This window comes from Corvus moneduloides, chromosome 4, assembly GCF_009650955.1.
Source record: "Corvus moneduloides isolate bCorMon1 chromosome 4, bCorMon1.pri, whole genome shotgun sequence".
In the NCBI taxonomy this organism is placed as follows: domain Eukaryota; kingdom Metazoa; phylum Chordata; class Aves; order Passeriformes; family Corvidae; genus Corvus; species Corvus moneduloides.
In genome coordinates, this window is record NC_045479.1 from 7184873 (window position 1) to 7212797 (window position 27925).

General features: G+C 44.3%; 1 protein-coding gene across 2 annotated transcripts in view; it reads left to right on the forward strand.

Moving 5' to 3' along the window:
- The first annotated feature begins 1130 nt into the window (after nt 1-1130).
- PRR5 (proline rich 5) overlaps nt 1131-27925 on the forward strand; it is a 98097-nt gene continuing 71302 nt past the window's right edge. Inside the window, exon 1 of one of the 2 annotated variants that reach the window (XM_032106838.1) lies at nt 1131-1299. The gene's annotated coding sequence lies outside the window, so the exon portion shown is untranslated. The remainder of the gene's footprint in view (nt 1300-27925) is intronic. The other variant, XM_032106839.1, reaches the window with a different exon arrangement.

The following is a 27925-nucleotide window of genomic DNA, read 5'->3' on the forward strand; positions in this document are numbered from 1 at the left end:
ATTTAATCATGAAAGACATAATGAATTTGGCTGGTATATATGACAATGACCCAATAACAACTCATACACTGCTGCTGTTTTCTTTGCAGTCAGGAAATAGACAAAAATTGCTTTTAAAGTGTAATAATTTGCCCAGAACATTGCCAAGGAGGACTTCTTTGTATGATCCTTACTTCTCCTCTATTAGATTCCTTCATATACTGTCACTGTTTAAAGTCGTTCTAGTTCAAATGCAAACTGGATTAAATTGTTACAGTAAGTGGTGATGTCCAGCTTCCACTGGAAGTGGAAAACTGTGAAGCATTAGCAGTCCCTAAGACCATGTAGGTTGAAACCTATGGTACTGTGACATGGCACTAATAAGCAAACACAGCTGTCATTTGAACTTGCTTTTTGGCACTGTCATTCCCTCAAACAGGACAGTTGAAGCGGGTATGAGTGCCTGCCAGATACCCCAACCAAGCCATGATTTGGTGTGGGTGAAAGTCAAGCTGGAATTGATTTTAGAAAACCTCCTTTGGTTCAAACCCCTGCAAGGTTTACCTAAAATCCCATAACTCAGATCAAAACTACCCCTTCCAGCCCTGGCGAAACCACCAGTTTTGGCTGATCAGGGGCTGCGAAGCACACTCTGGCCAGTCCCACGCTGCACCACATGCTCCAGCAAAACTCCAGCAAGGACCGCTGCACACCCTGGTCTGCGTGTCAGTGGAAAAAGGTGTGATGCTTTCCAAGTGTCTTTCCAGCTCCTCCAACACTGGAGCACCGTGAGCAGCATAATTTCTCCTTGACACGTGTGAATGTGCTGCTGCCTCCACGTGCACCTTTCTCGTAGGCACGAAGTGTCGGTGTCGCTGCCTGGCCGCTACTCCCTTTTTTCTCTGTGGCTGGAGCAGGGAAGGGGCCCATTGGCCGGGCTTGTTCCGCAGGACAACCCGGGGGCTGCACGACAAGCCCAGCGGTGCCTGGCCGGCCGAAGCACAGGACCCGCCGTGACCCCCCGGAGTGGGGGGTGGTGTTCCAGACGGCCCTGCCGGGCTGAGGTTGGGCGGGTCTGGTGGTTCTGAGGTCCTGGTTTATAGCCGGGTTTCTCCCTGCCGCCCCTCCCGGCGGCGCGGGGCCGTCTCCCAGCCCTCCTGTCCCCGCCCCGCCGGCGTGGCTGCCGCGGCCGCGCATTGTACGCCAGCCGCTGCCCCAGGCGGAGCTCGGGGAGTGGCTGCGGCAGCTCAGCACCCCTGACCCTCTGGGGCTGGGCCTCGTCTCTGGCTCTTCTGTCGGGTGCACCGTCTGAGGCTGACGGTGAGTGGGGGTCGTGCGGTCCGGGGTAACGGGGTGATGCCGCCGCCGAGTCTTATCAGCCCGGGGCTCTCCCCAGAGAGCTGGGCGAAGGGAGAGTAGGTCTGTGCCCGGCCCCTACTGCGGCGGACGTGGGGTGCGGTGCCGGGGGCTCGGGGAGCGGCTCCGAGCACCCCCCGGGCCGGGCGGCGGCGGAAGGTCGGGGGCTCTTGTAGAGAGCAGTAGGCTCGGGAGGCTCCTGGCTTTGTTTATGGCTATGAGCTGCAGTGAGACATAGCCCTGGTAGTCGTTCGGATGGTCCCTGGGACTGTTGGAGCTCGGGCTCGCAGATTTTACTCCCTGCGTGAATATTCAGTGTTTGTGCAGACACTGCTCTCCTTCTCTTCCAGTCTGGAATAGGGATCTCAGGTAACTGGAGTTGGCTGTAAATGTGATTCCTGTGGGCTGACTGCTGTAAGCTTTATTCACGCAAGTAAGACCTCCATGCATGGGTAAAATACTTTTTGCAGAATGATTTTGCATGTTTCCACCCTCAAGTACACAGTCTCCGATGGCTCCTGCAGGAGATGAGCTTGTCCCTTTCTGTGTGTGTGTGTGTGTGTGCGGTTGCTGTTAGTTTTGGCAGCTCGTAAGTGATCATTGGTAAAGGTCGGGTGTCTTCATGTTCTTCAGGAATGCATTAGGCTGGATGTGTGCCTGTGTTTTGATACTGCAGAAGCAACAAGAGAGAGCAGCCTTAAAAAAAGGTTAAAGGAAATTGTTTATATTTCGTAAAGCTTATCATTTCCAGCTAGCATACTTGTAAGCAAGTCACGGTAAATTGCAGGAAACAATCAGGTTTTGTGTTTACTAGCATGTTGATGAATAATGGAAAGATAGGTCTAAAGCTGAATTTTGATGCTTCATTCAAAAAAAATTCTTGTAATTTCTTCCATCTCTTGCACCTGTTAGCTTTTAGGAAAAGACAACTATTACGTGATTATTAGGTAGCTTTCTTACAACTTTATTTAAAGGAATAGTTTACTATTGGCCAGCTATAGAATAATGGACCCACTTGTCATCTAGTACATAGTTTAATGTAGAGCTGTGGTACTGCCTGGCAAAACTGTTCTTTGCCTGTAACTTCTCCCATAGCCAAAGCAGAACTAAAACTTCATTCTGGGAGTCAGGTGAATACAGTGTGTAAATCTAGTTTTTCTGTGGTAGACTACTGATAAGTGGCTTACTATGAAACATGTATTGACAGGGATTTCATATCTGTAATGTACATTGTTGATTGAGTGACTAAATGCTTCATTTCTCTGTTTCTTATTAATAATCTAATTAGGGGAAATCTCTAGAAGGAATATGGAATTAAGACACAGTCCCAGTGGAACTCAGTAAAAATGACATTGCAGAAGAGATGGAGCATAAGAGGAATTTCCAGAAGTACTTACTCATCACCCAAGACAGAGACAGATTTTGAACACTTCTAGCTTGTCTTTAGGCTCCAGAGTTAATTGCTAGATGTTCAGGTCTTTCTTTTCAGTATTCAAACTTTTATATCCAGAGTGCTTTGGGGAGCAGTGAGGGAGATGTGTCTGTGTAAGCCGAATCAATCTTCAATGCATAAGAAAATTACACTCTGAGCACTTAAAAAAATCTGATCCTTGGGTTGCAGTCATAACTCCTACTGCTTCCATTCTGAAGGCACTTCCATTTAGTTTTTACAACAGATAGAATTACAGTTGTAAAATCTAGCAACGATAAGGCATGCCAGTAAAATACTTTGGTTTTTTTGTAATGTAGAAACCATCGGGGTTGATGAAAAGCTCTGTAAATACAGTAATAAACTGTATGTGGCACTTAATCTCTGAAGAAAATAATAGGTAACAGTTAAAAATAGTATTTTCTCTTTCAACAGTAGAGTTAAATATGGATATTAACTGCAGCATGGTAGAGTGGTCCAGAGCTGGAGACTCAGATCATTCATGCTTGCTGACCTGTCCTACTTCTTTGTTTTCCTTTAAAGTATCACTTTTGTGTGTGTGTTTGATAATAAATCCCAAATGCAAATCAAAAAGCTGTTCTTTAAAGCAAAAATTGGAGCTTGTTTTGCTGCACCATAAAGGCACTGTAATTTCTAGAATGTGTTCTGATCCCTTGTAGCTTAGCACAAACTACTGAGCTGTGTTGAGGTTGTGCCTCTGTTTACACAAGTGGCTGTTCTCACACGTGGGCAACAACATCTTTGCACTAGGGGAGAACTATTAGGTCTGGTTCTGATCATTTAACACTGTTTGAAGTGGTTCAATGTCACTGCTCAATAAATGCCTTCATAAAAAGGTCAGATAAAAATTTGCCTCTCTAATAGCCCTGTCACAGCCTCTGAAGGAACTGTTTAATTATGAGAGCTGGTGATTATCTGCCTACGTCTGTGGCCCGGGAATCATTGACACTGAGCACAAAGAAGAGAAAAAAGATGACAAATGCTTGTCCAGCAGCACATCCTCTTGGAAGTGTTTGCTTTCCCCTGGTTTCTTAGGATAAGACTGGTGAGTTTGAGGTGTGGCTAAAAGAGATCAATTAGCTAGTGCATATTTAGCCCTTGGAAGATGGAAAATAACGTATGGGGATGATTTGAATTAAGTGCTGTTATTCCCTGCCATTAAAGAAGTTTCGTGCCTTCTCTGTGTCTCAAGTTGGAGCTGTAGGCAATTTTAAAGCTTTATTTAAGCTGTGGTTTAGGTTTATTTAAATACAAGGGTGAGGGAAAGCCTTTCAATAGGAAAAAATAGTAGGTAAAAATTTTCTTGTTTAAGCCTTTTTTTTCAGTAGCAGCAAATCTGTGTATATGGGAATGAGGAAAAGGGAGTTGAATGGAACTGAGCAAGGAGCTGTCATGTGAGGTAAAATTCTGGTATTGTTTTCTTATGCCATCCTGGAAATACATTTGCATTTAAAATTTCCAGGTGAACCAAGCTGTAGGACTACTGCAGAATGCTAAATGAAACCTGACAGCTAACTGAAAATGCCACACAGTGGTGCTCGGCATTCCTCTGCTCAGACAACTGAGTTGAAGATGGTTTCTTTTAATGATTATGGATCTGAAATGAAGACTGGTTCTGAAAAAAAATGGGATGTCAATTTTATTATGAGATATTTTCACTTGAAAGATGTTTACTTTCTGTCACGTTACCCCAGGATTGCTTGAAAACTCAAAGAAACTGTAAAGCCCAAATCCCTTTCTGTCCATCAGATGGCCACAATATACTCCTTTGTGTTGCTCAGGCTGAAATTCAATCTCCTTGGGGGGCTGATGAGTGGTTTGGGGCACAGTTGTGATCCCAAAGATACTGGGTTATCACCACAGATGTACCTTTATGTTGCTTGTTGGAGCAGGCAAAGTAGTAGTTCTTTCAGGGAATGTGGTAATGCATTTCCTGTACAAGAGTAAAACATGTTTCTGCTCAGGAGTAGTGTGATGTAGAAGCCAGGATGATGGCAACTGGGGAAAGAACATGAAAGGCACCGTGAAATGCATCAGAAGAGATTGGTAGGTTTTACCTTTTCATGTGTCAAACTTGGGTGCCTGCAGTTATTGGCAATAAACTGTACCTGTGCAGACAGACCAATGATGCAGAACAATCTGAGGAGACTGAGGGTTGGAAAGGGAGAAGAAAATGAGTGATAGGTTAATGTGTGTATTGGGTGTGAAAATGCACCTGCAGTCACAGGGCAGGAACAAATCAAGGGCCCATGCTTGGCTGTGGCTGCTGCACTGCAGCAGTAGTAGGAGACAGCACAGTGGTCTGTGATATCCCAGTTATGAATGGAAGAATAACAGGCTTTACACATGCAGTGTGGATGCATTTGGCTCTCTGACATAAATGTAAGGTACTTGCCTTAGAAAGTTTCTGAGGAAAGAGAAAGAGCTGATCAGGAGAGCAAAGGGACTGATTTCTGAGGAATGATTAAAAATGCTTAATATAGATTATCTGAGAAGCAAAGACTTCATTGATTTAAGGTATGATTACTCAAGAGACATAATCTCTTAGTGTTTGCAAGAGGGTGTGATTAGACATAATGGGCTGCAAAAGAAAAGGTGACTTGAACATCAAGAAAAGCTGCTTGCAATGAAGCTAAATAATCTTCCATGAAAAGTGGCGGTAGCATTGTTGTTTGGTGTTGTGTAATGCTCACGTAGAGCTGGGGAAAATGTTCTGCAGGGCTGGTGACTCGGAGTCACATCCTCCCTGTCTGAGCTGTCTTTGGGGTTAAGGGGGAAGATATTGGAAACACGGCTCTTTAGTCTGCCAGGTCAGCTCCTCTGCTGGGAGTCAGATGCTAAGCCCTGCTGTGTAGTCTGCTGGAAGGGCAGTCATTCTGTGGTGGCTTGGATTTGTATGGATGAATTAATAGGTTTCATTCTATCTTTAGCCTCTGATCCAGGAAATACATAAACATTTGCTGGCAGCTGACATGTCTGCTGTTATTCTGTAAAACAAACACTAGAGCATCTTGAGTGCTGTTCTGATCATGCGGTGAGGGAATATGGAAGGAGGAAAGTGATGAAAGGTGCTCCAGTGCTGAGCACAGCAGGCTGGGCTAGAAATCCTACTGGGTTTGCATTGACTTTGTTAATTTGTGTTCTTGGACCCATGCTGAATTCTCCTCTTAAATAAAAGCTGAAAACCAACAGGCTTGGGGTGTTTTCCTGTTTTAAGTTTCAGCCATTACTGGCAAAAAAACCTAATGGATAGTTGTCGGGGTCTCCTCCCCCCCGCCATGTAGCCCTGGGAGAGGGGCCCTGAGGGGACAGACACGGGGTTTCCCTGCCCCTGGTCAGCCTCGTTCCCATTGGTTGGTTTGTGTTTCCCTGTGCGGGCAAGGACCCTCGGGCCTGGGACAGTGAGGGTTCCTCGGCAGAGCTCCGGCCATGCGGCTGGAGAAATAAACATCTCTGAAACATCTACCAAGAATCCATCCATAAATATATTTCTTTTCCACGGGACTCCTGGTTTGATATATGTGTGTTACAGTAATCCCTGCTGTAACAACTGGTGGAGAATTGTGAGCAGAATGATCCCCGATCCCTAAGCGACTGATGTGTGTGAGTAAACCCTAGAAACTTTGGATTCCTCCTCTTGGTTTTGTTTTGCTATTCCATATCTGAACTATGGAGGAACCGTGGGAAGACTCTTGGCTCTCAGAGCCGCATATGGACATCTATCTTAAACTTAAAATGATTCTTGAACAACGATTTGTAAATTTTAGCTCAAAAAGAACTGAAACACTTCCTGGCATGGTCATTTAAGAACTTTTTCTATGTTTCTTGGGACTTAATTCTTACCAAAGACTTTTGGAACACCGTTTGGACACAGTTAAATTTTGAGTCAAAAAATATGCCGATGGAAGAATATTTTCGTGGATATTATTTAATTACTGAGACTGTTGAGCAATGTCAGCTGTGTCCTGGCGAAGGGAAGCCTGGCTCAGAGACTGTGTGGCCTCGGCCACGTGCACCGAGCGCTCTGCGAGCAGCAGCGAGGCAGTTCCTGCGCATGGGAGGAGCCACGTGAACCGCAGTGTCGGTGGCAGAGCCAGGCGTGGCAGGAGCGGCCCGACCCAGCAGTGCCCGCCCGGCCCCGCGCAGCACGTGGTGGAGCAACTCCCGTGAATGCCCGACCAAGAGGGGTGGCACGCGGGCGGCAGCTGGCGGCGGTTGCGGTGAAGCGGAGCTGCGCCCAGCCGAAACGTGTGCTGGAGCAGGGTCCGGGGGAGTCATTGCTCGGGGGCCTGGCCGAGATGTGGCTGCAGTGCCTGGCATCAGCAGCGAAGCTGCGACCAGAGGAGGCGACACACGGAGAACTGAGCGGCGCAGCCCGGCCCGGCCTGCGTGGCCCCAAATGCGACCCCGGGAAGAGCGCGCAGGCACAAGCAGCCCCGACAATTCCAACACGGGAGTGACCGAAAGAGAGAGCAAAGACACAGTGAGACAGAAAACAGCAGCCACTTGAAAAAAGGAAAATACCATTGTAGCTAAGATTTTAGGAATAGTAAAATGGTATAATGTTAAACAAAATTATGGTTTTATAATGAGATGTGACAACCAGCAAGACATATTCGTGCATAGAACTGCTATTAAAAAGAATAACCCTGAAAAATGCATCCCAAGCTTGGGAGATGGAAAGGTGGTGGAATTCAAAATTTTACAAGGTAGAAAAGGGTTACAAGCATCGCAGGTCACTGGGCCTGATGGTGTTATATATAAGGCAGTATATATGCAAAAAATCGTAGTCATGTTAGACAATATCTCCATTATAAGCCCCCCCTACAGTCTCCTTTTCCTAATCCCACCTTTCCCTTTTACCCTATGTCCTATTTCCCCTAGTGTATTCCCAATCTGTTTTTTCATCCATGGTTTCCTCACAAAACCATACCTTTGGCAATTGTTTCCCCCAAAATCCCTTTCCAATGCCGAGTGGGGGATGAAAAGGGGGAGGGAAGAAATTAAACCCTCTCCTGCCTCAGTTTCCCCACAAAACATGCTGAGAGAGTTCTGTCTCCCTTCTGTCAGCCTTAAGATGTTCCACAGAATCTGTTTGGACATTCAAAGACTCAGGAGAGTGGCTTGTTTTGTTTTGAAACTGTCCTTGTTGTTTTCAATGTTAAGTTTTACATCTCTTTTTGTTAAAAATAAACGGGTGAAATGTCAGGGTCTCCTCCCCCCCGCCATGTAGCCCCTGGTCAGCCTCGTTCCCTATTGGTTGGTTTGTGTTTCCCTGCACGGGCAAGGACCCTTGGGCCCGGGACGGTGAGGGTTCCTCGGCAGAGCTCTGGCCATGCGGCTGGAGAAATAAACATCTCTGAAACATCTACCAAGAATCCGTCCATATATATTTCTTTTCCACAGAACTCCTGGTTTGATATAGGCGTGTTACAGTAATCCCCGCTGTAACAGATAGTCTTGGACAGCAGTTGCCTCTTTCTTTGCTAAGCCCAATAATAGGCACAACTCTATTCTTGCAAAAATGTGAAGAGCCATTTCAGAGGGTTGTGCAGCTCTGGGTTTTATCATACTGTAATATCATACTGTAGTGTAGTAGTGATACTGTTTTGTTTCTCTCTTCAGATAGGAGGTGGATCGGTTCATGAAAAGCCTGATCAGACCACTGAGAAGTACAATGTATGATAACTTATGTCTCCTGGGTGGTTTGATATTGTAACAGGCAATCTTTCCTCCACTAAATTTTTTGTATCCCACAATGAACATACTTTTCCTGCAGAACAGGTAGAGTTATAGGGGCTCCAAGATGGTATGTTGTTGCTAGATAGGGATGAGTATGTTTATTCTGATTCATAGTGCCTGCTTTAAAAATTGGAGACAATTTGTCTGTCTTCAGCATGAATGGTTTATTGGAGGGCATGCAGGAAATATACAGACAAGCATTTACAACGCTGGTTTGAGAATGTGCTTCTTTTAATTAAGTGCAACTTGAGTCACAAAAGTTCCTCACCCAGTGACCTGGTGTAAGTCACTTCCTGCATCATCCATTTGTAGTGAAGATTTAGAAGAAAAGAAACTCTGAAATGTAATTGTTTTGGTTGCAAAAGAAATCAGAAAGGTGAGAGAAGTTAAGCAACTTCCAGAAAGTGCATTAACTCAGCTTGGATGTGCTCATCCAGCCTCTCTGAAAGCCAGTACTGCTGGTTTTCCTGTCATCACTATATTAACTTTTCCTTCTGTAAAATACTCTGCTTAGGCTTTCTTCAGGAAGAGCGGAGGGCCGCTTCTTTTCCTTTGTTTAACTACTCTATCCCGATGTAGAGAAATATCAGAAAACTGATTGGATTTGGCGATTATCAGTGATTCCAACACTGTAAATAAATTTTGCTTCCAAATTTCCCTTTAAAAGGAATACCCATTGTTGTCTGCATCGGTATGACTTGGGTTTATAATATCAGTTAGTTTTTAAAACATGGGCCGTACGAACTTCAATGCAGAGTTGAAGTGAACGGTCAGTCACTTGAACAGGTTTAACTGATTTATTAAACAAAACACAAACAACAACTGGAAGCGGGGACCCAGGATAGACCCAGGACCCCAATGACAAAGCAGAAAGGATCAGCACTCTCGAGGAGCTGGGTGCTCCCTGTATGCAAAGGTAATGGAAGGAGGATGTGGGGTGAAAGCCCACAAGAGTTCTTACAGTCTCTGGTTCAGCATGATTGGTTCATTTTTCAATCCGCTTTCCCATTGGTCCTTTCAGAGTCTTCTCATTGGCTCATTTTGGGAAGTGTTCTTGTCTAATCATTTCCTTCATTCTCCTTCCCATTGGTTCTTTGAGTCCACCAATCATGTCCCAGGATGTTAGGGTGATGTAAGACACTTCATAAGCTATTGCCATCTAGTGGTTACATGGGAGTGTTACACCCGTACACTTTGAATGCTGACATTAATTAACTCTTATAATTAACTGGTCAGAAAATCCAGCCCCAACATAACCAATTAACAATATAACATTTAACAACCGCGAATGTGTTTATAACTATTCCTCCCTCTAATCCTTTGACTGGGTTGTTTTAACCATCATCAACCATCGTACTCTTCATAATCCTATACAACTTTCTTAACCTTTGGTACTTTTTGTATGTTTCCTTGTCCGTATCAGGAGTCTCCTTCTGTTTGTCAGTTTTCAGCATCATTATCTTTTCTTCTGTTAATTTTTCCAGGGAACTTTGCACAATTCTCGTAATCAATTGAATTAAACAAGGTAAAACACAGGGGAGAAAAATGATGCCTGTTAATGCGTACAAACCAAAAAATAAAATCTTACTCCACCAATTCCCTCCAAATAAATTGTCCCACCAATTGGCCTTAAAAGGAGGGGTCCACCTCTGGGCAGGTACATGGGCTAATTTTCTGGTGTTGTTAGTGATGTTTTTTATGGCCTTGCCATGATCATCAATTCCCACACAATATTGTGATGAGTTGAACTTCCTGCAAACACCTCCCTCCTCCGCGAGAAGATAATCAAGGGCCAGTCTGTTTTGATAAATTGCCGCGCTCAAGTGCCTCTGTTGAGAAGAAATCAAGTTAAAGGCGAGGGCTGTCTGATTTGTTATTATCTCCAGGACAGCTTGTAATCTAATAACTCTGTTTAACATATAAATTGGAGTTCTGTACCCCCATGAGACGTCCTGGGCCCAGGTGGCAGGGCCATAAGTCTCGATGATCCTCTCAGGGGGCCACTCATTGTCCTGCCATTTCTGGATTCCCCCAATCAAATTCCATTTTTTTTCATACCAATTCATCATATAGGGGCACCCCTAGTTCTCGACCCAAGTTCTGGGGAAGTAAAAAGAAAGAGGGGCGAATAATCCCCAGGGTACAATTCCCAGCCCATTCCCCAGGTAGAGTAACATAAGCTGTTTCCCCGCCTAACCAAAATAAACCCTCGGGAGCGTCCCAAAAATTTGGTCCCCTCTGTCCAATTTGTCGCCAAAACTTAGAGATTCCAGGGATACCTAAGAATGGGTTGGGATTTTGGGTGATACATTCTTCTTCTCCATCCCAACTCTTACCAACCCTGTTATCTCCTTTTCTTTGATTATGTCTAGTTCTGAGATCTTTCCTTTTATAACTTTGTCACCGGGATCTTGCTCGGCGCGTATCCATGCCGCCTTAATAGGGCATTCCCCTTCTAATTTTTGCTTAAAATTTCCTATATTTTGTACTAGCCAGTAAGTTTTCCCATCTTCAGTGCAAGTTTGAACTTTACCGGGTTGATACACTTACTATTCAGATTAGCTTGAATTCTAGAGTCTCCCACATAACGGGGTAATAGTACCTATTGCAGGGGCCAGCCTGGTTCCCCTGGATACAGAATATCCACAGTATCCACCACAGTATCCACAGGGGTCTGGTACCATATACTCTCCCAGCTCTTACAGCTGCATAGGTATTACACATGGTAAAAGTAGAACCTGGCCCGGTCTTGCCCCCTGTGATGCCCCTTCCTCCAGTCTGCCGCGGCGACTCATCTTTCTAATCCCTTGCGTATTGACCTTGGATGTTTCTTTTGGAGCCAGATTACTAAACAGATGAGGAATGTTCTACCTTTCCCAAGATGTGGACTTTTAAACGTATCTGTAATAGGATAGAAAATATACCAAAGGTTAAGATTATTAATTAATAACAATTAAATATAATAACATTTAAACAATAACTCATAGATATCAAACTTTATCTTAAATTGAGCCTGGGCCACTGTGAGGTAGATTAATTGTGATGATGAGATCTCTTTCTGAGGGTTATTTTTGTGTCAGCTCAGTCTACTACTGTCCATTCTGTTGGCTCCGGTACAGGTCCTTTGACTCTGGTGAAATGGGTCCACCCTTTTTCCTGAGTTCTTACTGCAGTCTTGGTGGTGAGGAGGACCTGGAAGGGGCCCTCCCATTTTGAGGTTAATGGGGTTTCCTTCCATACCCTGATCAACACCCAGTCTCTCAGTTGGAAAGGATGGATTTTAAAGTCTGTGGGTGTGCTCTGAGGGAGGTACCCCTTCTTTCTGAGGTCTTCCAAGATTTTGGCTATGGTTTGCATATAAGTTCTGATACCTCGCTCTCCTTCTTCATAGGATCCTGAGTGGTTCATGGTGGTTAAAAATGGTAGGCCAAACATAGTCTCGTAGGGTGACACTCCCATATCTGATCTTGGTTTTGTTCTGATTCTTAGCAAGGCTAAAGGGAGACATTTTATCCAGTTCAACTTGGTTTCAAGCACTAATTTAGAGAGTACTGATTTCAGGGTTTGGTTCATTTGTTCGACCTTACCTGAACTTTGTGGTCGCCATGGCGTGTGGAACCTCCACCTTATATCCAGTGCTTTCATTGTCTGTTGTAGTACCTTTGCTGTAAAGTGGGAGCCTCGATCTGAATCTATGGTGTTGACAATGCCATACTGGGTATGATCTGCTCCAACAGTGTTTTACTGACTACATTGCCTGTAGCACTGACAGTTGGAAATGCCTCCACCCACTGGGTCAAAGGGTCTATGATGACCAACAAATATTTAAATCTTTTTACTGGGGGAAGCTCTGTAAAATTAATTTGAATGTTTTGAAATGGTCTTCTCACCAATTCTCTCCCCCCTTGTGTAGTTTTCCTCATTCCCTTTTTATTTATTTTCTGGCAGATCATACAGTTTTTAGTTATTTAGGGCAATTTCAAAGGCCCCCACACACCCGTAGCTACTCAGGAAATGATTGCATATAGCCTGCATCTCCCAATGTGTAGACTGATGGAGGTTTTCCAGAATCCGTTTTGTCAGTACCTTATTTAAGACCTGTTTCCCATCCAGTAGTATCTATTGGCCTTTTTCATTTTCTTTCCCCCACCATTTTTTGAGTTCCTCCTGTTCTTTTTCATTGAAGATCGGGATATCTTCCTGTTTCTCATCCTTGCCTCCTCCTTTTCCAAATCTACTTGCTTTGCTTGTCTGTCGGCCAGATTATTACCTTCTATTTCAACTAAGATCCCTTTTTGATGTCCTTTTATATGCACTACTGCGATACCTTCTGCTCTCATCAGTGCCTCCAGAACTTCTCTTACCAACTTCTCATGCGCTCAGGTTTTTCCCTTTGAATTTAGGTAGCCTCTTTCACTCCAAATCTTACCAAATGTATATACTATGCCATATGCATACCTTGAATCTGTATACATGGTCCCCTTTTTTCCTTCTAGTAACTCAAGTCCTCTTTTCAATGCATAGCCCTCGCAGCACTGGGCAGACCATTTTGCGGGTAGTTTTCCTTTTCCAGGACCTGCATATGTTTGCCATCCACTACGGCATAGCCTGAAGCTTATTTTCCAGCTATTACCCTGGAGGAGCCATCCACAAAAATTCTCTCTCCATCAGGCAAAGGTTGCTCCTGGAGGTCTTCTCTCACCTTTGTCTGTAAATCAATTATTTCTAGACAATGATGCTCTAGATCTGCTGCCGGTTCACCATATAAAAATTGGGCAGGGTTCTGGATCTTTGCAGTATTTAGTTCAAGGTTCTCAGTTCCCATCAAGACCAGTTCATATTTTAATATTCGGCTGTCAGAGAGCCACTGGCCGGCTTTTTGGCTTAATATTGTTTTCATGTCATGCGGGGTGTGTACTCTTATTTTTGCCCCAAAAGTCAACTTAAAGCCTTCTTCTATTAGTGCCACTGCGGCAGCTACAGGCTGCAGACAAGTTGGCCAGCCTCTGACCACCGGGTCTGGTAGTTTTGATAGGTATGCTATGGGCTTCCTGATCCCACCCCAATCCTGGGTGAGAACCCTGCAAGCCACTCCCTCTTCAACATCGGTGAACATATCAAAAAGTTTTTCCAAATTTGGTAAACTTAAAACCGGGGCTCTAATTAATTCATCTTTCATATTTGTTAGCTGTTTTTATATTCATCACTCCAATTAAAAGGCTCTGATTCCCCTAACTTATTGTAGAAGAATTTAACCAATTCAGTGTATTCCCGTATCCACAATCTACAATATCCAGTTAATCCCAATAATTTTCTTATATCCCTTTTTTGTTTTGGTGCTGGCGAGGATATTATTCCCTGAATGCGGTCCGGGCTTAATCTTTTATATCCACTCCCAATTATGTGTCCTAGATGGGTAACCTCTTTCTCTACAAATTGTAATTATCCTTCGACACTCTCCAAAATGTTCAACAATCCAGTAGTCATTCTCCTAACTGGTTCTTCCCTCTCTCCAGATATTAACAAATCATTACATACTGTAGGATCTGCACATTGTCTGATGGTCGAAATTGTTGTAATAGCTTTTCTATGGCCTGTCCAAATAGATTTGGGGATTCAGTGAACCCTCGCAGCAGACGGGTTTACCAAAGCTGTTGTTTTCTCCCTGAATCTGAATCTTCCCATTCGAAGACAAACCAATTTTGGCTGTCCTCTGCCAATGGACAGGCCCAAAAAGTGTCTTTTAAATAAATTACTGAGAACCAGTTACGATCAGATGGTAATTTACTTAATAGACTGGATACCTGGATAAAGTGTGTTTATTTATTTCTTTCAGGTCTTGTACTAAATGGTAAGTTCCATTTGGCTTTTTTATTGATATTACTGCAGTGTTATAGGGTGATATGCAGGGTTCCAGTATCCCTTCCTGTATTAAGTTTCTTATTATCGGTGTTAGTTAGCCACCATTCTTCCTTCATGGAGTATCACCCCCTACTCCCAGTTGGACCAAGGTCCCTCCCCAACAAATTGCAACCTAACCTTGGCCTATACAATAAATTGCAGTAGCCTTCTCTCTAATTCCCTTTTATGACCACCTCTTCTATTATCTTCACTTCAAAAAGTTCTGCCTTCGCCCCTTTTACTTTACAATTTTTTTCACTTGATTTACAACCTATTGCTACTTTTAAAACACAAGTTCTAGCTGCCCCGGTATCCACTAAAAGTTCAAATTCTTCCCCCTGGGGACCAACTTGTAATTTTATCAAGGGCTCTACAGGATGTTCAAAGGATTTCCCGAGGGGGTAGAGCCCCTGACACCCCTAATCTTCAATTGTTTCTCCTTGTGATTCTTTAAAAACCTTTTGATTCCTCTTCCATTTTTCACATTGCCTTTTGATACGTCCCTTTTTGCCACAGTAATAACAATAATAATCTTCCCCTCCATACGGGCCTCTCTGCACTTCCCATGATTTCAACTCCTCTCTACCTTCCTTTCCTTTCAAATTTTTTCTTCCTTCCTCTCTGCTTTCTTTAGGCACTGTTACCATGATCTTTGCCTTTGATTTTGCTTTCTCCTCCTCCTGCCTTAAATATACTTTCTGAGCCTCCCTTAACAACTCATTCAACATTTTTTCCTGCCAATCCTCTACCTGTTCTAACTTCCTCCGTATATCTTGCCATGATCTGGTTACAAATTGTACCTCTAGGATTACTTGACCCTCAGGACTTTCAGGGTCCACACTTGAATATAATTGAAAATTACGCTTTAGTCTAGCTAGCCGAATGCTAGGTGTTTCCTCTTTTTCCTGTTGACAGTCAAATGCCAGCTTAGCGTTACTGGTCCTCAGAACCGCCTCTTGTATTCCTTTAACTATCAGGGCCCTAAAATCCTTCATATTTCTTCATCCAATCTCATTATTTGGGTCCCAATTAGGTGTGTTTAGCGGCATTTTTTCCTCACCTGGGGATCCTGGCTGATTCTCCCTCTCCCAAATCTGTATACCAGCTGTCCTTATTAATTGTATCTCCTCGGGGGCAAACAGAATACCCATAATTGAGTTCAACTCTTCCCATGTATAAATGTTTGGCCCCAAAAACTGGTCTACCTGGTGGTTAATACCAACCGGATCCTCCAGCAAGCTTTTAATTTCCTTTTTAAAAATTCTGACTTTGGAGACAGTCAATGGTGCATTGATGAAGCCAAGTCCCCCCCTCATCTCTCCCATAGGGACTTCCCTCAAGGGGAATAACCTTTCTTCTTTCTTTTCACTCGCCTCACATTTTGCTGCCTTAAGTCTCATATTATATTGATGCCCTTCTACCTCACTTGAGTTTCCCTGTGAATTATCCAATTTCTTACAATTACAGGCCCGTCTACTGGCCTCCTTCAGGGCCCTAGAAGAGGCACTTCCTTCTAGAACTTTATCTTCAGGTGTGGGTGGGAGTTTAGGAGGGACAGTGGTTATGGATGATGACAAGAGTTCAGGAGAAGTGGGAGTTGCTGGTAGGGAAGAGGAAGAAGGGGATGTTGCAGCCCCCAGATGGGGAGAAGAGACTACGGAGGGGGCTGCTGGGGGTGCAGGTGGGAGGGATTACGAGAGTTGCAGGGGGTGGAGAAGGTGGGAGATAGTCAAGGGGGTCCCATTCTCTTCTAGGTATTCTCTTCTTTAGCCTCTTTATTTACAACTTTATACACCGTTGCCCCTTCACCCCTAGACCCTTCATTCAGCCAAGACCCTTAATTCAGCCAACAGGCCGCATATCTTGATTTCCTCATCACTGGGACTTTGACGGGTGTTAACATACTTATTTAAAGCTTTACACAGCCACTTTAGAACCCTACCATGGGCAATGCACAGATCCCTCCTGAATCACCTCTCTAGGCCATTCCTCCACACAGAATCGTACCATTTTTACTTTATCCAATTTTTTTGTTTTTCCCTCTTTCTCCCCATTTTCCAACATTCCTCCCAAAGGACTGTTAGGTGGAATATCCTTTCCTCTTGATTTGCCCTGCTTGCCCTTATGTGGGGCCTTGCCTGCACATTGTCCCATGTTTATATCCACAACAGTAACAACCACTTTAACTATAACTTGTAACTTTTAACTCCCGGGGGTGATATTTATACAAACTTACAATACAAAAAGAGAGGGTGGAGGAAACAGAAATAAAAATTGGAAGCAAGTAACTGTTGTATGGTACCATGGGAAAACTAATAAGGTTGTGGGAAAACAAAATCTATTACTAATCAATAATAAAGAATGAAACTGAGAATGGATTGACGGAAAATGAAATGACAGCCTCCGGCAAATACAATAATCAAGAGAAATAACCAAAATTATAAACAGAAAAGAAATACTTACCTACAACATAGGTAATGAATTACTCACTTTAGTTATTTCTCACACAAGGCCTCTTCCCAGATGTCACTTAGAAGGAAATTATCACACAGTGCGCCTGAAACACAATCAATATGCAAACTGGCGCCCCAGTATAGATGTCCACTCAAGATTTTAATAAACTACCCACACAGATACAGAAAAGATAACGCCCTGTCAGAACAGGACTCAAACTTATTCACAAAATGGCTTCAGCCACCAACCCAAATCTGATCACTCCTACAACGACCTCTCCCTTACATCAACACTCACTCTGGGTGAGGACCACCCCTCACCCAAAGTGATTGACATCAGCAGAACCAAATCACCACAAAATGACACCTAGCTAACCAAAGGAAGGCCAAAGGAAATGCGTTCAACACAAAATGGTGCTCTAATCTCAGAAATTAAATGGCTGCCTGAACATAATTGAATCATAATGGTGGCAGTCTTCTGAACTCTTGCTCAACCGCCTCACTCAGCGAGTGGTCCAAGGACTTTTGGCTTGCTCCGGCCTCACGTTGGAACGCACTCCACCCCAAACACAAACTAATTACACCAACTAAGAACTTAATATCACTTTATAAAAGAAAAAGATGTAGTTCCTAGCTGGCAGGGTTCTAATTTCCCTCCCACTCCTAATGAGTGAGGGGTCTTCTCTCAGCTGGTGGCCCCATGCCCCAGTGGCACACCCCAGGAACTCCTAACCTGGAGTCCTGGGAACACCCTCTGGCCCTCATCACCGTGCTGTGAGGCAATCTTTCCCCCAGTCAGCCTTCCCTTTGGCTCTTGCACACAGAGCCAGTAACTGAGGTCCTAAGTCCCCCTTGGTCTGGCCCTATCTTGTTTTCCCCACCCTGCCTAGTGAGGAGCTCTCCCATCCGGTGGCCACACTTCAAGTGGGCCTCCAGTTGAAAGTTTTTATACCTCCGCCCTGAGGGTCCTAATTCCTCGGTTGTCTTTCCATGACTTGGGTCGGTCAGCTGCCCAGACCCTCACCGAGGAACCCTCTAACCTTCCAGGTGTCTACACCCTGTGACCACACTTCAACCTCTCCTCCTTTGCCCCATGCACAGGCCTCCAGTAGGAGGATAGGTGGTGATCACGGACCCCCAATTGTTGGAGAGGATGAAAGTTTGGTAAGAAAGTTTCACAGATATGTAGGCTTGGCAGAAAGATCTCTGAACGTAGAAACTAAGGATGAGATAGAAATGAAAGCAAGTTTTGATATAGAATAAAAAATGTTTTGCTGAAACATTGAGCACTGAATAACTGAGAAGGCAAAGGTTGGAGATGAGTTGGAAGGAGATTTTTATGATTAGGACAAAGGTATGTGACTACAAACAAAGACATGTTTTTCACCAAGTAAATAACTCTCAAGAAGAGCGTAAGTAAATAGAAAACATGTTTTTACCAAAAAGAGCTATCGCAGGCAAACAAGAAATGTCGATGTAGCAAGAAGAAGAGAGGTCTGAGAATTTTCCATTGTAAGCTTAAATTGTAACATACTTACTCTTGTGATTGGATAATAATGACTATAACATGGTAATGGTAGTAGCTATGATAGGCTATAGGCAAATGTAAAGGTATTGTGTATGGTGCTTATTGGTTGTTATGTATTAAGATACTCTGCTTTGTAACTTGAACAGAAAAGGGCTTCAGGTATGTCTGCAAGCTGTAGCTGACAGCTGTAGGGCTGGCTCTGGATACCCACTCCCTGAAATGGTGTAACTTTGCCTATGCAATAAACAGCTTTCAAGAGAGCCTCCTGAAGTCCAGACATCCTTCGTGAACCTTTCTCTTATACCCAGTGTTGTGTGGCCTTAGGTAAGATGCCCCTAGGAGCTTCCACCTGGGAGAACGAGAGCCTACTCAGGTAAGGGCCAGTTTAAAAGAGAGTGCTCCTCCGTCTCCCGCTCCACAGGTCCTTTTGGAGTATCCACTCACTCATGCCCCCCCTTCGGAGTGCCACGCTCGCTTCCACTTGCTTCCCCCTTTTCTGGCCAGGCTCCTCGCAGAGAACCGTAACCGTGGTACTCAGGGGTCTGCACTCACTTTGGGGGTCTGTACGGTACAGCCCGCATCTCATTCACATCACAGTCTCGCTCGCACTCTCTTTACCATACCCTACTCACGATACTCACCGCCTACCACGAGCCCCGCTCTCTCTCGGAAGTTTGTCCATCAACGGGGATATACCCCCCTGCAGGGTTCTGGTTTGCTGGGCTTCCAGCTGTCTCCTGGGTATTAGCCAGCGAACCTTCCATGGTCTCAGAGAAGTCCAAAGCCGGGCAGTTGAAATCAGCTGGAGGCCGTCTCCCTGTCCTCATCCTTCTTTGGGACTGCCTCTGGGCGTGGCTTCCCGGGTTTCAGCACCAAGTTGAAATTAACAGTCAGTCACCTGAACAGGTTTAACTGATTTATTGAAACACAAACTCCAACTGGAAGCGGAGACCCAGGATAGGCCCAAGACCCCAACGACAAAGCGGAAAAGATCAGCACTCTAAAAAGGCTGGGTGCTCCCCCTATGCTAAGGTAACGGTAGGAGGACGTGGGGGTGAAACCCCACAAGATTTCTTATAGTCTCTGGTTCACCATGATTGGTTCATTTTTCAATCTGCTTTCCTATTGGTCCTTTTAGGATCTTCTCATTGGCTCATTTTGGGAAGCGTTCTTGTCCAATCATTTCCCCCATTCTCCTTCCCATTGGTTCTTTCAGTCCACCAATCATGTCCCAGGATGTTAGGGTGATGTAAGACTCTTCATAGGCTATTGCCGTCTAGTGGTTACATGGGAGCATTACACCTGTACACTTAATTTATGATGGTTTTGGCTTACTGTGAGGAAGTTAAATGGATTGTGGCTCTGGGTGGTGAGAGAAGATGTCTGGGAACAGGGACTCCAGCCCCTATGCAAACAGATCTCAGTGCTCTTGTCTTGCTTTGTAGCTGCTGAGGGAGTGTGATGGACTGGGGCTTGCACTATCATTTTGCAGACTTGGGTGAATTCTAGAAGAGTGCTTGGGTAAGAAGTCAGTGAGTGCGGAGAAGTTGAGCGATGCCTGTGCATTTAGAATAGCCAAAGGTGTCGATTATTCAGCACTGAGTTTTTAGGTACAGCAGTACCATGTGCCCTCTTCCTTGGAGCTTTTCCATGCCGGCAGTGCTATCTTGTGCTTTAGCTGAATCCTGCAGCACTGACAACCACATCTTGGCGCTGTCCTGCTTCCCATCCCTCCTTTTTCCCCACTCTCTCTGATTACGTTTTGGTGTCTTCTACGTAAGAACTGTAAATTTCTACAGTAAACCTATTACTCTCTGGGATTACGCTTGTCTGTTGCCCATTTTAATGAATAGAACTGTGCAACAGTCCAAAAGATAAAATCATGTGAATTAGAGTACTAGGTCATGTTCCTAGGCTTTTACTTTCTGCTAGATATAAGAGCAAATATTGTAAGCCTGAAAAAATACAAGGGAAATATTTACTATGTTTTTTTATGCATAGAATAATTTAGGGAGGGATGCAGATTGGCTAGCCCTGCTGTATCTCACCTAAGTGATGTGCAGTGCAGCTCTCTGGTGCCTTAGTGGAAGATAGATACCAGCACAGCACGGCTGGGTGCAGCAATGACCTTGTGACTTGTCCCAGCAAGGTTGTGCAGTGGGGGACAGTGGCAGCAGGAAACAAGGACAGAAAGGATTCCCAGGAAAACCTGAGTCTTCTGAAGTCACCCTGAAGCTTAAGCAGTTTAAAAAGTCACTGATTCAACCCACCACCTTTGCTGGAGAACAGAAATCTGGCCTTTGTTTCAGTTATTTCTGATTCAGCCACCAAAATGCCTTTGTGTTTGGGCCTGAAGCCAGTCTGGCTTAATGCCATCTTGGGGGAAGAACCTTCCTCTTATGGGAATACCAGGTCTGAAGGTCCTCTGGTTCCACACAGAATATTTGTGCTCCAATAGAAACAAGCAGAGCTTTTTACTGAATCAAAAACCCTTGGCTCCCTCCGGTGCGTTTGCCTACTGCCTCCTGCAGTCTGCTGTTAGCTGTGCTTTCACGGTTCCCTAGCAGTTTCTCCCCTGTCGCATTTCTTTATATGTTTTCCATGAACACAAAGGCATCTGTGTTAATCTCTCATTTTACAGGTGATTTCACATTCTCTTCCAGCCTTTATCTGTCTCCTTTTTCTCAGCTTTGTCCCAAGGTGGAAGTCAAATTTGGTAAAGATTAGAAACAAATATGTACTAAGAGGAATTGACCCAAGTTTTCAAGGCTTGAAGATGACTATGAAGGGAAATAAAGTGCACTTACACCCTTCTTTTTTAATATCAAGCCAGATTCAGCCCAGCTTGTTTCTGTGACTGTAGTAGGACAGACAGGGCAAGAGGGGCTCTTGCATTTTTTTCTTTGGCAAAACTTGAAAATGTCTGGTCAAATCCCACCACGTTAGAAAGGCAGCATATTAAATCAGTTCTTGAAGGCCTGCCTACAGACTGCTCCATGCCTGAAGAAAATGGACTTGGAGAGCTGGGAGGGAGGGAGTGTTCCCTTGGCTTTGATTTTGTCTTTCACTTGTGAGGGCTCCTTTTGTTTGTCTGGGTTTTTTTTTTCATTTCCTTGAGCATCACTGTTGTGACAGAAATGAAACCTTTTAGAAAGACTGCCTCTCTTCTCCTGCCCTTTAATTAGGAAGTGAGAACTACCAAATATCATCCCATGAATATTTCTGCAAAATCAGGGTATTTCTGGTGTGTATATAGAGGAAACAAGTGGAAGGAAACCCCAGGATTTTATAGTAGTCGTACAGTATTCATAGTAGTCTTTCAGCTTCTTCTGAGGCTTCAGAATTAACTTCGAGGCAGGGAACTAATTTTTTTAATTACCTGTCTCAGTTTGAGACAAAATAGGAAGATATGTCCTGAGATGAATGTGTCCTCTAATGGAAGGCAGGTTTTGGCAGCCCCTCCCCCACAGGTTGGAAAGGAGTTTCTTGGAGGAAAGTAAAAAAAAATCCCTGTTTATTTAATGATCAGGGTGCATGCAGGCATGAGGAAGAAAAAAAGAATAATGTTAGGTAATAAACCTTCTCATTGTGAAGAAAGATGGTGGATGTTTTTAGAGTCCTGCTCAGCTTCTCCTGAGGTCCTCTGGAGTTGGGGTGTGGCATCCCAGGGCCTCCCCTGTGGTGCGGGGCTCCTTGCGATGTTCTGGTGTTTTGGACCAGAGCAAAGCTGAACAGTTCCAGAAGAAGAAGAAGAAGAAGAAGAAGAAGAAGAAGAAGAAGAAGAAGAAGAAGAAGCCACAGTCCCAGGAAGAATTTCTTGCCTCAGCTAACAGGCTAGCTAAAAAGCAGGAAGGTGCTTCCTTGGCTCTGCAGCAGTGAGAACGCGGGGGAGTGTGTGAGTCCTTGAACACAAACTGCACTGAAGAATTTGCCTGGGTTCTCCTCCCCCCTCTCTTGGACCCAGTTAAAGCTGTGGGACCCATTTCTGGGTGATAAGCAGATGATAGAGGAATACAGTATTATCATTAAATCACCCCAAGACATTACCTTTAAGTAAAGTGCTGCTGAGGAGTAAAAAAAGCTGCGTTGACCCTGTGTGGGGAATGTAGCACCAAGGATCTGGCCCTTATTTCCTTGGGAACCACTGCCTTATCATCGTCTCAGTGACATCTTTGGTATTCAGTGAGATGCTGACTCAGCATGGTATAAATGGAGTCTACCAGCCTTTTGTGACATCTTGTAATGCCTTTTTCTCCCTCATTGTTTGAAAATGAAGGGATATAGGAGTTTTGAGGTTTGAGTCATCTGGCTTGCTGCTGTGAAATTTTGTGGAAACGCTTTCACTGTTCTTTAGTTACCCATATATGATTGTGTCTAGAATGTATCCTGGGAGAACATGTGCTTCTCTTTTTGCTTAATGCTTAATTATCTTTTTTTGTGCTGCCTTCCCACAGCTGCCTTCTACAGCACCTACCGCTGTCAGATTTTGGTCTGTGAGTCTGTGACTGAGGTTCCACAGTTTGAATAATGCAAAAAACCCCAAGAAATAAGGATTCTAAGTCTTTCAATACAGCTACTTTTAAGCTATCTTGTAAATGCTTAGGAGCCTGTTCAATCAAGCCTGGGGGAAAAATTGCCTGACTTGCAGTTAATTTTTATTGAAGTATGATTGCCCTTGAAGGTCAGAGAGAGTTTTCCCTGAGTTAAAAGTCTAAGAAATGATGCTTAGGTTTGTGCAGGCTTTTGAGCATCTTTCAGGTTTGGGGTTAGTTTTTTGGGGTTTTCCCCTCTTAGTTTGCTTTGCCTAGACACTTGGCAGCTTCCTAGCATTGTTTTCTGACCTGCTGGGAAGGAGTGGAGGAACAGTGCTCTCTAATTCAGCAGAGGTTAGGCGATAGCATTTGGTGAAGGTTAGAGCTCTTACTGGTTGATATTGTCCACCATCGCAGATTCAACAAGCTGCATAGTATGCCCTGATACCCAGATTCTTCCTCTTCTTCAGTTATCATCTAATTTTTGCTATTGTAATTTTGTAAGATTTTCCAGAGTTTGGTTTCATACATAGCAAGATCTGGTTGGGTTGTGCCACTGGATCTAAAATCTAAATTGTGTTGCTCTTCAGTTACTTGTCATATCGGATCTCCACTGGAAGCTGGAACACTCTTTAACTGTATCATCTTTTGTTGAAGAAGCAGGTTTTGTTCAGGTTTAAAATGACTCCTACTACTTGCACAGGGTTGTCACCTGCTTGCAACAGGGCTGTGGAGCTAGTGTTTAAAAAGCTCGTAGGTTTGTGTTCTTCTTGCCCCATCAGAAAATTGCATTGAGGCTTTTGATGTATGACTGAGATAAAGCACAGCAAAGGTGCTGCACTGCCACTGACTTTTCAAACTACTGCTTCCAGTTAAAATATGAAGAGTCCCTTTTGCCTTGGCTGTTTGGTAGTGCCCCTTTGCCAGCAGTTAGTCTTGCATGTGTCTGCTTAGCAGAACAGAACCAGTTGAGGTAAAATCAGAAAACTCAGGTTAAACCATGGATGGGAGATGCTTCAGTGAGGGTGGCTGTCTTAGTTCTGCTGTGGCTGCTGCTCTTCTGTGTCAGGGTCTCCCCCCCCTCAGGGCCATGTAGCCCTGGGAGAGGGGCCCTGAGGGGACGCACGGGGTTTCCCTGCCCCTGGTCAGCCTCGTTCCCATTGGTTGTTTTGTGTTCCCCTGCGTGGGCAAGGACCCTCGGGTCCCATGACTGGAACAGTTCCTCAGCAGAGCCCCGGCCATGCAGCTGGAGAAATAAACATCTCTGAAACATCTACCAAGAATCTGTCCATATATATTTCTTTTCCACAGGACTCCTGGTTTGATATAGGCGTGTTACAGTATCCCCGCTGTAACACTTCTGCCCAGGCAGGAGGGATCCCCAGGCTGGTGACTGCTTTAACCCTCCTGCTTGCAGCCACTAAGGGATCTGTTTGCATAGGTTGACAGTGTCCAAGCAGAAGCTTAGGCTGGTTTAGTTAAATGGATTTAACTGTTTTGGCAGAGCTGGAGGGTTCCTGTGAGCTTGGATAATGTGTTAGTCTGCAAAATGTTCACCTTTAAATTGCTCAGTGTTGTTTTTCTATCAGCTCTTTTCCTCTATTTTGCCTGGTGAGAGGCTGATGCTTGAGGCTGAGTGTCTTTTTTGCCACGTGCCTTCATACAGGCTTCCAAAGCTCACAGAGTGCCGTGTTAGTAGCAGGAGGCCTGTGTACTCTCAGGAGGTCATAACTCTTCCTTTGCTGGAAACAAACTCATCCATCCATTTGTGTGTGAAAATTTCAATGGTCTTGGAAATTTTGGTAGGAATGACAACATGACAGTGAAAGTCTCTGAGGCCAACCTGGCAAATGAAAATGGGTAAGCAAAAGACACCACCACCCAGACTGAAAAGGGTTTTATTTTAAAAAGCTGGAATTTTTGTGGAACAAGTTGGCAACCTGTTGGGTGGTCCAAGATAACTTGTTGCTTTATCAAGTGAAGCAGAAGGAGAATGAGGAAGAAGTCTTAGGTTGTTCTTTATATTGATGAATTCCTTTTATTACCTTCTTTTTGTGGTAAGGTTATTTATCTTTAATTCATCTAATATCAGTCTCGCCCTCAAGATGATCCTGAGGCATTCGTGTTTGTATGCCCACAACCATGGCAGCTAGATGCCAATGAGGATCTGAGAGCCTCCTTCAGTCCTCTGATAAATGCCTGGTGCCAACTGGCACAATCCAAGAATTAGTGGACTTGTCCATTAGGCTTTTCTCTGATTAAACCACCACCCACTCTGCAGGAACAGCTTCCAAATCACACTCCCCTCTGCAATAGGCAGGGATTTCTTCCTTGATTTCTTTGCAGCTGGTGAGCCAAACTGACATCACACCTGCCTGCTGTTCATCTGCCAGCACTGCTGATGCCAGAGCAGCTGTGCAACAGCCGTTGCCTTCTGTCTGGGGTGAGGACAGATTGCTACTACAGAGACTCAGGAAGTAATTAGATCAAAAATATAATTTGCTCTTTAAGCACACTGAAGTGCACGTAGATCTCCTTCCCCCCTCCAGAAGAACTGGTGGGGGAGAGGAGGGTTGGAGAAAAGAAGATACTAGGAGGGAAATAAAGGGAGGAAAGAATTGAGCTGCATCCTTGCCATCTTTCTGCTTGGAGTGGTGCAGCTTCTCTGCCATTGACAGGTTGCTGTCTCTCCACTCAGTGCAGACAGCCAAATGACTTGTATTGTGAACACAAATTGCTGAAGATTAATACTACTAAATAGCCTGGTCACAAAATCGACCCCTAAGCAAAGCCTCTAACTGCTTGAAAACCTTAAGAATCCTCTCCCTCTCGTTTCACACTTCTCTTCAGAGACTTTCTTAGAACTTGGTTGCCAAACATTTCAGCACACATGCTTTTTCAGGATCAAATCCTGTATCTTTGCAGCACAGTCAGTTTTGGAACATTGATAGGTTATCTGGAAACAAAGGAGAATGGCCAGTTTGGGTTACAGTGGTACAGCTACTGCGTTTAAAATTAGTTAAGAATGTGTTTCAATGCTTCATTAGCTCAGGGTCTGTCTGCTACCCAGGGGTGCAGAGTTTCTGACAGTCCCAGATCCAGGAATATGTGGAAGATGCCCTCCTTTCAATTGTAAAGAAAATGTTCTTTGCATCAAGTAACATGGAAAACAGGCAAGCATGAACTGCAAGGTAACAGACACAAAACTAAACAAAAATTCCAAAGGTGTAGTGTGCTTTTGTGAATGGTTGTAAATACCTTTGTTGAAATCTCAACTGGGCACTCGAGGTATATGAGGGGTTCACCCAGTGCAAGGAATGTGGAATTTACTTCTCCTCTCCCAGAGCCACAGGCTCTTTTAGGTGGTCTCATGATAACCTGTGTCCTGATCCAGTACTGTTGACATCAGTAGAAGAATACCTTATGTACTCAATTTTAAAAAAAAATCCAGCATAACACAATTTTGGATACTCCTCTCCCAGTGTTACTAATGATGATAGAGATTTTCCAGAGATGAGTCACTGGCAAGTGTCCCTTCCTGAGGCTGAAGGACCATTCAGGCAGTTGTTAATCCCTGAGAATAGCTCTGCAACTGAGTCATTACTGAGAATCTGAATATAGTTTAGGGGCTCAAGGGGTGTCTCATAACTGTTCAGAGAGGTCATGATGAGATGGCAGTCTTTACATCCCATATATTTGCAATGTAGGAGTATAAATTAGTGATGGCACAAGCTCAAAAAGATAGCTGAGTTGAATCCAAGTGCTTTTTGTGATAGCCCTGTAATTGCTGCTACTTCTCTTTAGCTCTTCTTTTTTTGTTAGTTTATTTCCCACAAAAGCATTCCCTACATACTGCCTCCAGCACACCAAGTCCCAACTTTGGTGCATGGCTTATCCAGCCTCTGGTTGGTTTCAGTTATGGAGGATCAATGGAGCCATGAACTTGCCAACCTTGGTGGAAATCCACGCCCTGTACTCACATCTCCCCAGACTTTGTGAACTAAGAGATGAGAGACCTGCTCTGTCTCCTCCCATAGTAATATATGCAGGCATATCATCCTCACTGGAGAGGAGGCAGAAACTTCTTTTATAGCCTTTTCTCCTGTTATTCTCAAGGGGTTCCGGCAGCAGTGTGTGCTCTGAGAATGGCAGCAGATGCAGGCTGTGTTCTCATATTTCTGGGTTTCCTGGGGAAGCTTTTGTCTAAGTGGATGCCATCTCATGCAGAGTCAGAATCTGAGTCTGAGAATGTGGTAGAAATGTCAGAGGAAATACAAGAAGTTGCTGCTTCCAGCTATTTGCTGCATTTCTTCAAAATCTGCAAGGCTGCTGAAGCAGAAAGTATCGTAGTAATGCATCTGGCAGCTTCAGCCAAGCTTCACCTCTCTTGGCAGCAGAGCTGACACCACTGGATTTACACAGCAACAATAAAACACAGCCCGTCGGCCATCCTTGCTTTGGTAGGGCAGGAGAAGGGGCAGAAGGGATAATAGTGGCATCATTTATTTTATTTCTCTTTGCTTGAAAAGCCATCTCTGATGAGCTTAGGATGAACTGGAACTGCCTACTTAATGTTCATTTTTTTTCCTGTTTCCGTCATACTAATAAATGCAAGTGACTATTACTTCTGTTTTCAGGATTCATGACGGTGGAGTACTATCCATGTAACCCACTCACAGTTTTTGTTTGCCACTGGGGCCTTGTGAGCATCTCTTGTAAAACTCCACTACGTACTCTGCGTATGCCTCTATCTGGTGCCATTTCTGGCATTGTCAGGCTTGTGATCCCCACCGAGGGAATAAGTAAGCCCAGCTCTGCTCTGAAAATAGAGACGTGAGAGGTGTATTCCTGAAAGGTGCTGTGCCAGAAGCCTGGTGGTTTGAGTAGGGATGTTCATGATAACCTTGGTGATCCTTAGAGCATGTTCAGCAAAGTCTACAGAACTGTGAAAAGAGACAGATAAAGTTGTCAAGGGGGTTTGTGG